This window comes from Diorhabda carinulata, chromosome 10 (genome assembly GCF_026250575.1).
Source record: "Diorhabda carinulata isolate Delta chromosome 10, icDioCari1.1, whole genome shotgun sequence".
Classification (NCBI taxonomy): Eukaryota; Metazoa; Arthropoda; class Insecta; order Coleoptera; family Chrysomelidae; genus Diorhabda; species Diorhabda carinulata.
The window spans coordinates 20,001-30,322 of record NC_079469.1 but is presented as its reverse complement, the minus strand read 5'-3'; the positions used below and the strand labels follow the sequence as shown (position 1 = coordinate 30,322).

The 10,322-nt window shown below is 41.2% G+C and overlaps 2 non-coding genes and 1 pseudogene across 2 annotated transcripts; all 3 read left to right on the top strand.

Moving 5' to 3' along the window:
• Positions 1 to 2,225: 2,225 nt before the first annotated feature.
• On the top strand, positions 2,226 to 4,147 carry LOC130899158 (small subunit ribosomal RNA). The gene has a single exon (XR_009059981.1). It is a non-coding gene; the product is annotated as a small subunit ribosomal RNA (ribosomal RNA).
• A 1,103-nt stretch (positions 4,148 to 5,250) lies between these two features.
• On the top strand, positions 5,251 to 5,406 carry LOC130899170 (5.8S ribosomal RNA). The gene has a single exon (XR_009059993.1). It is a non-coding gene; the product is annotated as a 5.8S ribosomal RNA (ribosomal RNA).
• Positions 5,407 to 6,118: 712 nt separating this feature from the next.
• The window catches only part of LOC130899171 (large subunit ribosomal RNA), a 6,288-nt pseudogene continuing 2,084 nt past the window's right edge, over positions 6,119 to 10,322 (top strand).

Genomic DNA, 10,322 nt, shown 5'->3' with positions numbered 1-10,322 from the left:
ACGTTCATACATCGAGCGGCCATCTAATTTCATAATACTTTTTTTCCTTATTGTTAATATTTTCATAACACTTTTATGTCATACACCTCGGACGGCTTCTACATACAAAACATCTCCATTCAACTTCACAAATCATCTTTCTCGACAAGTTCCTATATCGAGCGGAATTTAATTTCATAATACTTGTTTTTCATTATTATTTCTATTTTCATACAACTTTTATATAATACACCTCGTACGTTCATACATCGAGCGGCCATCTAATTTCATAATACTTTTTTTCCTTATTGTTAATATTTTCATAACACTTTTATGTCATACACCTCGGACGGCTTCTACATACAAAACATCTCCATTCAACTTCACAAATCATCTTTCTCGACAAGTTCCTATATCGAGCGGAATTTAATTTCATAATACTTGTTTTTCATTATTATTTCTATTTTCATACAACTTTTATATAATACACCTCGTACGTTCATACATCGAGCGGCGATCTAAATTCATAATACTTTTTTTCCTTATTGTTAATATTTTCATAACACTTTTATGTCATACACCTCGGACGGCTTTTAAATACAAAACATCTCCACTCAATTTTCACAAATCATCTTTCTCGACAAATTGCTATATCGAGCGGAATTTAATTTCATAATACTTGTTTTTTATTATTATTTCTATTTTCATACAACTTTTATATAATACACCTCGTACGTTCATACATCGAGCGGCCATCTAATTTCATAATACTTTTTTTCCTTATTGTTAATATTTTCATAACACTTTTATGTCATACACCTCGGACGGCTTCTACATACAAAACATCTCCATTCAACTTCACAAATCATCTTTCTCGACAAGTTCCTATATCGAGCGGAATTTAATTTCATAATACTTGTTTTTCATTATTATTTCTATTTTCATACAACTTTTATATAATACACCTCGTACGTTCATACATCGAGCGGCCATCTAATTTCATAATACTTTTTTTCCTTATTGTTAATATTTTCATAACACTTTTATGTCATACACCTCGGACGGCTTCTACATACAAAACATCTCCATTCAACTTCACAAATCATCTTTCTCGACAAGTTCCTATATCGAGCGGAATTTAATTTCATAATACTTGTTTTTCATTATTATTTCTATTTTCATACAACTTTTATATAATACACCTCGTACGTTCATACATCGAGCGGCCATCTAATTTCATAATACTTTTTTTCCTTATTGTTAATATTTTCATAACACTTTTATGTGATAGATACACCTCGGACGGCTTCTAAATACAAAACATGTAATTTCATAATACTTCTTTTTAATATTCACAATACATCTTTTATATATTTTCACTATACATCTTTATTAATGTTAATGTAGAAGGCGTACCGTTGTACAGCGCACATATATGTGTGGTGTATCGAAGTTGACGTCTCGTTAAATTTTAATAAACTCGTTATAATTTACGTAAAGACGTTGTTTCGGTCATTCCACATCGGTGGATTATATAGTTTTCTGAAAGGGTCCCCGTTCTCCTCCAATATATTAACGTATATTGCTAGCGGTTCCCTTTTCAGATATTATATCAATTTATCCACAAGTTAAATATCTATTGCGAGATCGCGAATTTAGCTAGCGTTCTATCGTGAGCGATTCATATGCGATCGTCTATGAAAAATATATATTATATTACACTTTTATATATATAATACACAATATTTGCGATAACTCTCATTATTCCGTGCGAGAATAAAAATTTCGTTCATTATTACCTAATGTATAAACCATGTCGCTTACAATCTAGCGAAGGGTAGAGATAATGTCGAAATTGTAGCCCGGTCGACGTAATCATCTAATTTTTCTCATTTCGATTAAATTTAGATAGATTTATAGTCGATTCGGTGAAATTTTATAAAATAAGAAAAAATATAAATAAAGCGTGGCGCTGAAAATTATATATTTTCAATAATAAGCGCAGCAAACACGCAAAAGAAAAAGTAAATAACAATGTGTTTATACACGAATATAGATGATTATTATATTATGTATAAATATAAAGTATATATGTAATATAAAAAACATCATCATAATTTATCCTCTTTTGGATATTGTTATTAAAACTTTTTCGATAATAGTTTTTTATTATAAAATATATATATATATATATATATATAATAATAATAATAATAATATATATTATATATATTATAAAACACAGTTCCCTGGTTGATCCTGCCAGTAGTCATATGCTTGTCTCAAAGATTAAGCCATGCATGTCTCAGTACAAGCCAAATTAAGGTGAAACCGCGAAAGGCTCATTAAATCAGTTATGGTTCCTTAGATCGTACCCACATTTACTTGGATAACTGTGGTAATTCTAGAGCTAATACATGCAAACAGAGTTCCGACCGGAGACGGAAGGAGCGCTTTTATTAGATCAAAACCAATCGGTGGCGGGCTTGCTCGTCATCGTACAATTTGGTGACTCTGAATAACTTTTCGCTGATCGCACGGTCTCGCACCGGCGACGCATCTTTCAAATGTCTGCCTTATCAACTGTCGATGGTAGGTTCTGCGCCTACCATGGTTGTAACGGGTAACGGGGAATCAGGGTTCGATTCCGGAGAGGGAGCCTGAGAAACGGCTACCACATCCAAGGAAGGCAGCAGGCGCGCAAATTACCCACTCCCGGCACGGGGAGGTAGTGACGAAAAATAACGATACGGGACTCATCCGAGGCCCCGTAATCGGAATGAGTACACTCTAAACCCTTTAACGAGGATCAATTGGAGGGCAAGTCTGGTGCCAGCAGCCGCGGTAATTCCAGCTCCAATAGCGTATATTAAAGTTGTTGCGGTTAAAAAGCTCGTAGTCGAATCTGTGTCCCACGCCGCTGGTTCATCGTACGCGGTGTTAACTGGCGTGTCGTGGGACGTCCTGCCGGTGGGCTTAGCTCGCAAGGGCGGCCCAACTCAATCCCGCCGCGGTGCTCTTGACTGAGTGTCGAGGTGGGCCGGCACGTTTACTTTGAACAAATTAGAGTGCTTAAAGCAGGCCAAAATTTTGCCTGAATACTGTGTGCATGGAATAATGGAATAGGACCTCGGTTCTATTTTGTTGGTTTTCGGAACCCCGAGGTAATGATTAATAGGAACGGATGGGGGCATTCGTATTGCGACGTTAGAGGTGAAATTCTTGGATCGTCGCAAGACGGACAGAAGCGAAAGCATTTGCCAAAAACGCTTTCATTGATCAAGAACGAAAGTTAGAGGTTCGAAGGCGATCAGATACCGCCCTAGTTCTAACCATAAACGATGCCAGCTAGCGATCCGCCGACGTTCCTCCGATGACTCGGCGGGCAGCTTCCGGGAAACCAAAGCTTTTGGGTTCCGGGGGAAGTATGGTTGCAAAGCTGAAACTTAAAGGAATTGACGGAAGGGCACCACCAGGAGTGGAGCCTGCGGCTTAATTTGACTCAACACGGGAAACCTCACCAGGCCCGGACACCGGAAGGATTGACAGATTGAGAGCTCTTTCTTGATTCGGTGGGTGGTGGTGCATGGCCGTTCTTAGTTGGTGGAGCGATTTGTCTGGTTAATTCCGATAACGAACGAGACTCTAGCCTGCTAACTAGGCGTATTTCGACATCCCAAAGGCCCGTCGGTATTGAGTTTCGGCTCTTGCCGTTCGCGGTTTTTACTGTCGGCGTACAAATAATTCTTCTTAGAGGGACAGGCGGCTTCTAGCCGCACGAGATTGAGCAATAACAGGTCTGTGATGCCCTTAGATGTTCTGGGCCGCACGCGCGCTACACTGAAGGAATCAGCGTGTCCTCCCTGGCCGAGCGGCCCGGGTAACCCGCTGAACCTCCTTCGTGCTAGGGATTGGGGCTTGCAATTGTTCCCCATGAACGAGGAATTCCCAGTAAGCGCGAGTCATAAGCTCGCGTTGATTACGTCCCTGCCCTTTGTACACACCGCCCGTCGCTACTACCGATTGAATGATTTAGTGAGGTCTTCGGACTGAGCGCGGTGGCGTTTCGGCGTCGCCGATGCTTCGGAAAGATGACCAAACTTGATCATTTAGAGGAAGTAAAAGTCGTAACAAGGTTTCCGTAGGTGAACCTGCGGAAGGATCATTACAGAGTATTTGTTCGTTTTTAAACAAAAAAAAAAAACGAAATCAAGTCTGTATTAATTGTAAAAGAAAATTTTCTTCTACAAAATTATGGAACTCTTCAAAAGAAATTTATATATGTTATAAATTATATATATATTATAGATGTATATATATTGAAATCTTTTTTTAATTTTTACAAAATTCGAACAAGTTTCGAATAAAATTAAAAAAAAAAAAGATAAATATAATTCATACGTCTATAAAAATATATTTACATATATAAATTTTTCCAATAAAAATATAACGAAAAATTTTTATCATAGTTTATAGAAGGCGTCGACGACGATGACGACACAACAATAACAACATATGTATTATTATATATTATAACGATTGACGGAACGATCATTAACAAAATTTCTTGTTAACTAAAAACGTTCTGATAAAGAATCGTTATTATAATAAACGAAAAATATATAGTTTATTGAAACGTCGTCTGTTGTCGTGTGTGTGTCTATATTTTTATGGATAAATTTTATTTCGTTTATTATATTATTACCTAAGTTTTTTATCGTTTGAAGGTAATACAAGAAAATATCGACAAGATTATATGTGATGATTATGTTATTGAGACATTTTCATCCGGGTACCTAAACGAAATTTAAGCACATGTCGATTCTATCGATATGTATAAAAATTCGTTTTAGAAATAATATTTTTATGTATTATTTCGAAGGTGTTCGAAGATTTACGCCCGACCGTCGAAATTTGTATAAAACTTTCAAGATAAAAAAAAAACTGTAATAATATAAAGAGGAGGAATATATCGTGCGAGATATCTGTCTATGCGCGCCTCGTTTGTAATAAAACATGTGCAGCGGTTAAAATTTATCAGATATATCAAAGTACGATATTATAATTTCTCTAAAAGTTTCGAATAATTACCATTTATTATAATATATATATATATATATATATATATATATATATATATATAAAAAATGTCGTTATATAAATTTTCTATACGCGTATAAGATATTATAATAATATTATTAATTTAATAATAATCAAATATTAAAAATACGACGAATAGAATATGAGAAAACGACATAATAATAAAATGATTACCCTGAACGGTGAATCACTTGGCTCGTGGGTCGATGAAGAACGCAGCTAATTGCGCGTCAACTTGTGAACTGCAGGACACATGAACATCGACATTTCGAACGCACATTGCGGTCCTCGGATACTCGTTCCCGGACCACTCCTGACTGAGGGTCGTATCAATTTAAAAGACTGCTTAGAATTTAAAATTTTTCTATTTATTAAAGAAAAATAATGCCTAAGCGTGTTGGATGTGAAACAATAACGCACACTAATTAAGAAAAAACACATGCACATACAAACTTGTGCGTATTTTTTTTTGTATTTGTGCGGCATCCTAAAGTGCGAAAAGCAGCGTAAATTTTTATAGAAAAAGTTACGCAATTTTTGAACACAACCCGCTATACCATAAATTAATCGTGTATTTATATGAAATACATAAAATTTGTTTGGTAGAGAGTTATATTTATATATAATATATATATATATATATTATACATATATACGACGTATATATATAGTCGATAAATAAGTGTGTGTATATATAATATATTTATGATAAAATGATAACGCGGTCGTCGTGTCCGAGAGAAATAATAAAGTTTCGAAGACTGGACGTCTGACCAGTGTTTTATTTATATCATTTATACACACGGTATATCGACAAAATATATGAATTATATATATTAAAAATATTATATATGTATAAAGGCTGGTGGTGTGTTGCTGATGCTGATGCTGATGCTGCTGCTGCTGCTGCCGACTCTTTAAATAAAAACAAATAATGTTATATTTCATATGAGAGATGATATTATTAAACACACGTTTTTTTTTTATGATAGTTTGGCGAATTGTATTTAAATATTATACGAGATATATTATAATATATCGACCTCAGAGCAGGTGAGATTACCCGCTGAATTTAAGCATATTACTAAGCGGAGGAAAAGAAACTAACTAGGATTCCCTCAGTAGCTGCGAGCGAACAGGGAAAAGCCCAGCACCGAATCCCGTGGTCGATATCGGCCACCGGGAAATGTGGTGTTAGGGAGGATCCGTTTATCACGAGATCGTGCGGCGCGTCCAAGTCCTTCTTGAACGGGGCCACAGCCCATAGAGGGTGCCAGGCCCGTAGCGACCGTTGCCGATTGCGTGAGGATCTCTCCTGAGAGTCGGGTTGCTTGAGAGTGCAGCCCTAAGTGGGTGGTAAACTCCATCTAAGGCTAAATATGACCACGAGACCGATAGCGAACAAGTACCGTGAGGGAAAGTTGAAAAGCACTTTGAAGAGAGAGTTCAAGAGTACGTGAAACCGTTCAGGGGTAAACCTGAGAAACCCGAAAGGTCGAAAGAGGAAATTCATTCGCGTTTCGATAATTGAAGTTGAACGTTTGTATGACGGATATTGTTTGTGTTTCGGCATATTACAATAAATCGCGTTTTACGTTTTTCTAATCGATATCGAACGCGTGCACTTTTCCTCTAGTAGGACGTCGTGATCCGTTGGGTGTCTGTCTAAGACTCGAGGTGGTAGACCACTTGATTTTATTCGAATTCATGGGGACCCTCGATGTTCCGACAGACTCGCTCGACGGTAGAAATATGGCGCGGGGCCGCTAGATTAATTAGCGTTCGGCCCGTAGCAAGAGCGTTTCGTGTTTGACGGTAATCGGACATAATGCCGATTCTGTCCCGGAACGACTGTTGGTTACGGTGTTCTCGAACAGACCTCGTTTTGAAACGCCGATCAACGACGCTATCGATTTGGGTAATTTCAGGACCCGTCTTGAAACACGGACCAAGGAGTCTAGCATGTGCGCGAGTCATTGGGAAATAACTAAACCTAAAGGCGTAATGAAAGTAAAGGTTTACCTCGCGTAGACCAAGGGAGGATAAGCGATTTGCAAATAAAAATTGTAAACGCTTCGCACTCCCGGGGCGTCTCGTTCTCATTACGAGAAGAGGCGCACCAAGAGCGTACACGCTGGGACCCGAAAGATGGTGAACTATGCCTGGTCAGGACGAAGTCAGGGGAAACCCTGATGGAGGTCCGTAGCGATTCTGACGTGCAAATCGATCGTCGGAACTGGGTATAGGGGCGAAAGACTAATCGAACCATCTAGTAGCTGGTTCCCTCCGAAGTTTCCCTCAGGATAGCTGGCGCTCGTAGCGTACGAGTTTCATCCGGTAAAGCGAATGATTAGAGGCATTGGGGTCGAAACGACCTCAACCTATTCTCAAACTTTAAATGGGTGAGATCTCCGGCTTGCTCGAACTTATGAAGCCGCGAGACTCGAATCAGAGTGCCAAGTGGGCCATTTTTGGTAAGCAGAACTGGCGCTGTGGGATGAACCAAACGTCGAGTTAAAGCGCCAAAATCGACGCTTATGGGATACCATGAAAGGCGTTGGTAACTTAAGACAGCAGGACGGTGGCCATGGAAATCGGAATCCGCCAAGGAGTGTGTAACAACTCACCTGCCGAAGTTACTAGCCCTGAAAATGGATGGCGCTGAAGCGTCGTGCTTATACTCGACCGTCAGCGGCATGTGCGGTTCGCGTTTTGCGCGCGACCATGAAGCTCTGACGAGTAGGAGGGTCGCGGCGGTGTGCGCAGAAGGATTGGCCGTGAGGCCGTCTGGAGCCGCCGTCGGTGCAGATCTTGGTGGTAGTAGCAAATACTCCAGCGAGGCCCTGGAGGACTGACGTGGAGAAGGGTTTCGTGTGAACAGCCGTTGCACACGAGTCAGTCGATCCTAAGCCCTAGGCGAAAGCCGATGTTGATGTGGTGTAGCTTTATTTACTTACGTAAAAAGTTTGTACACACCCATCGGGCGAAAGGGAATCCGGTTCCTATTCCGGAACCCGGCAGCGGAACCGTCAAAAAGTCGGGCCCTCGCAAGAGAGTTCGTCGGGGTAACCCAAAAGGACCTGGAGACGCCGTCGGGAGATCCGGGAAGAGTTTTCTTTTCTGCATAAGCGTTCGAGTTCCATGGAATCCTCTAGCAGGGAGATATGGTTTGGAACGCGAAGAGCACCGCAGTTGCAGCGGTGTCCGGATCTTCCCCTCGGACCTTGAAAATCCAGGAGAGGGCCACGTGGAGGCTCGCGCCGGTTCGTACCCATATCCGCAGCAGGTCTCCAAGGTGAAGAGCCTCTAGTCGATAGAATAATGTAGGTAAGGGAAGTCGGCAAATTGGATCCGTAACTTCGGGATAAGGATTGGCTCTGAGGATCGGGGCGTGTCGGGCTTGGCGAGGAAGTGGGTCACGGCTGACGTGCCGGGCCTGGGCGAGGTGAAGTAATTGGAGCATCTCTCTTTCCTTCCTGGTTGGAGTTTGTGATAATTATGAATCCGAGTTCGGTCCCGTGCCTTGGCCTCCCGCGGAACCGTCTTGCTGCGAGGTTCCATATTACCTTAATCGGTATTTGGATATCCTCTTCGGCCGCCATTCAACGGTCAGCTCAGAACTGGCACGGACTAGGGGAATCCGACTGTCTAATTAAAACAAAGCATTGCGATGGCCCCAACGGGTGTTGACTCAATGTGATTTCTGCCCAGTGCTCTGAATGTCAAAGTGAAGAAATTCAAGCAAGCGCGGGTAAACGGCGGGAGTAACTATGACTCTCTTAATGGTCCATCCTACGAGCTCTGAACAGGTTCGGTATAGACGAAACAACTAAAAGGTATATAATGGACTCATACCAAAAATCTTATACCATAGTCTCTGCTGGCAACAAGAAAACCAGGAGAATAAACATCGATAGAGGCGTAAAGCAGGGAGACCCTTTATCTCCCTATCTTTTTAATTTAGTAGTGGACGAGTTGGTTTGCGAACTAGAGAATGGTGGGTCGGGCATACCTGTCTCAGATGACATGAAGGTGTCAGTACTAGCGTACGCGGATGACCTAGTGCTGTTGGCCGAGTCTGTCAAGGGTGCCACTAAGCAGCTTAGAACTGTTACTGAGTTCTTTGCGAAGCGAGGGATGTCGATTAACCCGACAAAGAGTGTTGCCATATCGGTTAACGTCAACCGAGGCAACAAACACTCTTACGTGGTTACTCGGCCTCTATTCGCGGCAGAGGGTCAGTTCATCCGCCAATTAACACCTCAGGATATGTTTAAATACCTGGGCAGGCGGTATGGAGTCATGGGACAGACTCGATCCGCCATTTCCGACCTCAAAATCCAGCTCGACAGAATAAACAAAGCAGGACTACAACCAGCACAGAAACTGAACATCATTAAACATTTCTTGTTGCCGCGCATACAAGATCAACTCCAAAGCGCCATAGTCACCAAGAAAACTTTAAAAGCCGCTGATACGATCATCAGAGTATCCGTTAGAAAGTTTCTTGGTCTGAACCGAACATGTGCTGATGCTTATCTGCATGCCCCTATAAGAGGTGGCGGCCTGGGTATAACTTGCTTATCCCAACAAGTACCCGCCATTATGAAAAGACGCTTTAATAACTTGATAAATAGTGCTACGCCAACAACGGCAGCTGTTCTTTCCCTGCCTTATAGCGTCAAACTATATGAAAAACTGTTGAAGTGGACAAATAACAGCGGCGGCAGCAGTAGCATCATCGCACGGCAAATGATCGAGAGGCTGGAAAACGGATATTCCGGAAATGGTCTTCATCAAGGTGACTGCTCCACAGAAAGTGGTAGCTGGGTCAACAACCCTCCGCCCTACTGGTCAGGGTCAGATTTTAAAAGAGCTGTGCAACTTCGAGGCAATCTCCTTCCTACTAAGGGCATCCCGTCCAATCCACTACATGAGAGAAAATGTAGGATGGGATGTGATCGTAACGAGTCACTTAGCCATGTTTTACAAAAATGTCCTGCGTCACATTGGCAAAGAATAAGGCGGCATGACCAGCTCGTTACGCTAACGCGAAAAATTGCCGAGAAGAAAGGATGGGTAGTAGAAGTTGAACCCCACATTAGATGCATCGACGGCGCATTAAAGAAACCCGATCTCGTGCTCCAGATGGGTTCAAGAGCAATAGTGTGCGACATTGCCGTCAGCTGGGAGGGACCTAGCTCCCTTTCCCTAGCCGCTCTGAATAAGAGCGCCATTTATAG